We start from the raw sequence: 4,996 nt of genomic DNA, 5'->3' as shown, positions 1-4,996 counted from the left end.
TCTCTTCAATAAGTGGTGTTGGGAAAACTGGACAGCTACATGTAAAAGAATGAAATTAGAACACTCCCTAACACCATACACAAAAATAAACTCAAAATGGATTAAAGACCTAAATGTTAAGGCCAGACACTATCAAACTCTTAGAGGAAAACATAGGCAGAACACTCTATGACATAAATCTCAGCAAGATCCTTTTTGACGCACCTCCTAGAGAAATGGAAATGAAAACAAAAATAAACAAATGGGACCTAATGAAACTTCAAAGCCTTTGCACAGCAAAGGAAACCATAACCAAGATGAAAAGACAACCCTCAGAATATGAAAATATATTTGCAAATGAAGCAACTGACAAAGGATTAATCCCAAAAATTTACAAGCAGCTCATGCAGCTCAATATTAAAGAAACAAACAACCCAATCCAAAAACAGGCAGAAGACCTAAATAGAGATTTCTCGAAGGAATATACACAGATTGCCAAAAAACATATGAAATAATGCTCAACATCATTAATCATTAGAGAAATGCAAATCAAAACTACAATGTGATATCATCTCACACCAGTCAGAATGGCCATCATCAAAGAATCTACAAACAATAAATGCTGGAGAGGGTGTGGAGAAAAGGGAACCCTCATACTCTCTTGGTGGGAATGTAAATTGGTACAGCCACTATGGAGAACAGTATGGAGGTTCCTTAAAAAACTACAAATAGAACTACCATACGACCAAGGAATCCCAGTACTGGGCATATAGCCTGAGAAAACCATATTTCAAAAAGAGTCATATACCACAATGTTCATTGCAGCTCTATTACAATAGCCAGGACATAGAAGCAACCTAAGTGTCCATTGACAGATGAATGGATAAAGAAGATGTGGCACATATATACAGTGGAATATTACTCAGCCATAAAAAGAAATGAAATTGAGTTATTTGTAGTGAGGTGGATGGACCTAAAGTCTGTCATACAGAGTGAAGTAAGTCAGAAAGAGAAAAACAAATACTGTATGCTAACACATATATGTGGAATCTTAAAAAAAAAAAAAAAAGGTCATGAAGAACCTAGGGGCAAGACGGGAATAAAGATGCAGTGCTACTAGAGAATGGACTTGAGGACTTAGGGAGGGGGAAGGGTAGGCTGGGACAAAGTGTGAGAGTGGTAGTCTATATATGGACAAGTATACACTACCAAATATAAAATAGATATCTAGTGGGAAGCAGTTGCATAACATAGGGAGATCAGCTCTGTGCTTTGTGACCAGCTAGAAGGGTGGCATAGGGAGGCTGGGAGGTAGGGAGATGCAAGAGGGAAGACATATGGGGATATATGTATATGTATAACTGATTCACTTTGTTATAAAGCAGAAACTAACACACCATTGTAAAGCAATTATACACCAATAGAAAATGTTAAAATAAAACATCTAAATGACTGGGCAAATAAAGTTATAAAGCAAGGTACAAATATAACTCTTGAAAGAAAAGATAATAAATTTAAAAAGAATAATATTTTAGCAATTCATTAGCTATCTAAGAAAAATTCCCAAAGTATACCAACAAAAACCTGAGAAGCGGAAAGAAATGTCACCCCGATAAATTCTTCATCTTAATAGATGACAGTCATTATGTACTATTTCATATTAATAACCTGAGAAAGTTTGTAAAGATTTCAAAGAAATCATTAGTGAACTTAAATGTTATTCTTAATTCACAACATTACTGAATCATATATTTACTTACATTTAAGAAAATGAAAAAAGAAAAACCACAGACACTATATCAAGATAGAGAATAAATGAAACAGAGAAAAGGCAGAAAATATGAAATGAAATAAGAAAAGTAATAAACATATGTTATAAAAATAAATGTAAAGGAAATCTCATCTATTAAAAGGAAAGTTTCTTACTCGGGTCAAAACATAAAATCCAACTCTATACTGTCATTAAGAGATATACTCAAAACAAAATGACTCAGAAAAGGTAAGAAAAAAACAACGGACAACAACCCTTTTTTTGGATTTCATATATAAGCAATATCATATGATATTTATCTTTCTCTGTCTGACTTACTTCACTCAGTATGACAATCTATAGTTGCATCCATGTTGCTGCAAATGGTATTATTTTGTTTTTTTTTTTTTTATGGATGAGTAATATTCCATTGTATATATGTACCACATCTTCTTTATCCATTCCTCTGCTGATGTACATTTTGGTTGCTTCCATGTCCTGGTTATTGTAAACAGTGCTGCAATGAACAATGGGATGCATGTATTTTTTTGAATTATGGTTTTCTCCAGTTATATGCCTAGGAGTGGGATTACTGTGTCATATGGTAGTTCTTTTTTTAGTTTTTTAAGGAACCTCCATACTGTTCTCTACAGTGGCTATACCAATTTACATTCCCACCAACAGTGTAGGAGGGTTCCCTTTTCCCCACACCCTCTCCAGCATTTCTTGTTTGTAGATTTTCTGATGATGGCCATTCTGACTGGTGTAAGGTGATACCTCATTGTGGTTTTGATTTGCATTTCTCTAATAATTAGTGATGTTAAGCATCTTTTCATGTGCTTCTTGACCATCTGTATGTCTTCTTTGGAGAAATGTCTATTTAGATACTCTATCCATTTTTTGATTGGGTTATTCATTTTCTTGATATTGAGCTGCAAGAGCTGTTAGTATATTTTGGATATTAATCCCTTGTTGGTTGCTTGGTTTGCAAATATATTCTCCCATTCTGAGGGTTGTCTTATAGTCTTGTTTATGGTTTCCTTTGCTGTACAAAAGCTTTTAAGTTTAGTTAGGTCCCATTTGTTTATTTTTGTTTTTATTTCCATTTCTCTAGGAGGTGGGTCAAAAAGAATCTTGCTGTGATTTATGTCATAGAGTGTTTTGCCTATGTTTTCCCCTAAGAGTTTGATAGTGTCTTGCCTTACATTTAGGTTTTTAATCCATTTTGAGTTTATTTTTGTGTATGGTGTTAGGGAGTGTCCTAATTTCATTCTTTTACATGTAGCTGTCCAGTTTTCTCAGCACCACTTACTGAAAAGGCTGTCTTTTCTCCATTTTATATTCTTGCCCCCTTTTCATAGATTAGGTGACCATAGGTGTATGGGTTTATCTCTGGACTTTCTATCCTGTTCCATTGATCTATATTTCTGTTTTTGTACCAGTACCATACTGTTTTTATTACTATAGCTATGTAGTATAGTCTGCTTCTTCCAGCTCCGTTTTTCTTTCTCTAGATTGCTTTGGCTATTCTTGGTCTTTTGTGCTTCCATAAAAACTGCAAAATTTTTTGTTCTAATTCTGTGAAAAATGCCATTGATAATTTGATAGGAATTGCATTGAATCTGTAGATTGCTTTGGGTAGTATAGTCATTTTCACAATATTGATTCTTCCAATCCAAAAACATGGTATATCTCTCCATCTGTTTGTGTCATCTTTGATTTCTCTCATCAGTATCTTATAGTTTTCAGAGTACAGATGTTTTGCCTCCTTAGGTAGGTTTATTCCTAGGTATTTTATTCTTTTTGATGCAATGGTAAATGAGATTGTTTCCTTAATTTCTCTTTCTGATCTTTTGTTGTTAGTGTATAGGAATGCAAGAGATTTCTGTTCATTAATTTTATTGCAATCCTGCAACTTTACAAAATTCATTGATGAGCTCTAGTAGTATTCTGGTAGCATCTTTAGGATTTTCTATGTATAGTATCATGTCATCTGCAAACAGTGACAGTTTTACTTCTTTTCCAGTTTGGATTCCTTTTATTTCTTTTTCTTCTCTGATTGCCACATCTAGGACTTCCAAAACTACATTTAATAATAGTGGCAAGAGTAGACATCCTAGTCTCCTTCCTGATCTAAGAGGAAATGCTTTCAGTTTTTCACCACTGAGAATAATGTTTCCTGTGGGTTTGTCATATATGGCCTTTATTATGTTGAGGTAGGTTCCCTCTATGCCCATTTTCTGGAGAATTTTGATCATAAATGGGTGTTGAATTTTGTCAAAAGCTTTTTCTGCATCTATTGAGATGATCATATGGTTTTTATTATTTAATATGTTAATATAGTGTGTGACATTGATTGATTTGCATATGTTGAGGAATCCTTGCATCCCTGGGATAAATCCCACTTGATCATGATGTATGATCCTTTGAATGTGTTGTTGGATTCGGTTTGCTACTATTTTGTTGAGGATTTTTGCATCTATGTTCATCAGTGATATTGGCCTATAATTTTCTTTTTTTGTGATATCTTTGTCTGGTTTTAGTGTCAGCGTGATGGTGGCCTCATAGAATGAGCTTGGGAGTGCTCCTTCCTCTGCAATTATTTGGAAGAGTTTGAGGATAGGTGTTAACTCTTCTCTAAATGTTTGATAGAATTTGCCTGTGAAGCCATCTGGTCCTGGACTTTTGTTTGTTGAGAGTTTTTTCATCACAGTTTCAATTTCAGTGCTTGTGATTGGTCTTTTCATATTTCCTATTTCTTCCTGGTTCACAAAGGATCATAAGAGACTATTACAAGAAGCTATATACAAATAAAATGGACAACCTGGAAGAAATGGACAAATTCTTAGAAAGGTACAACCTTCCAAGACTGAACCAAGAAAATCTTAAGAATACATCATTTCTTTCATAGTGTTTTTACCCTCCTATGCTAACAAATAAAGTTAATCATTTCAATTATTGTATTTGCAAAATTTTCTGGAAAAAGCCTGTTTACTATAGGTCCCACAAAGACACCACATTTCTGATGTAGAAGAAGACCAACTAGATATAATTAAAATTGATGCACACTGCCTGTCTTATGGTCAGTCCTCCCACCATGCTTGTGGGCTCCATGTCTTATTTCCAGAGGACAGATAGTCCAGATCCTTTGGTTAATTAAGACTTTTAGGTTCTAGGGGTATGATTTCATGGTCTACATTCAATCCAGGGTTACTTTCTCTCTTATTAAGGATAAGATATTGTGTCTTTTGTGTTTTACTTTACTTA

Source organism: Aethalodelphis obliquidens, unplaced genomic scaffold (genome assembly GCF_003676395.1).
Source record: "Aethalodelphis obliquidens isolate GAN/ISIS:26980383/991018 unplaced genomic scaffold, ASM367639v1 scaffold46, whole genome shotgun sequence".
Lineage (NCBI taxonomy): Eukaryota > Metazoa > Chordata > Mammalia > Artiodactyla > Delphinidae > Aethalodelphis > Aethalodelphis obliquidens.
Note: the sequence above shows the minus strand (reverse complement) of the source record.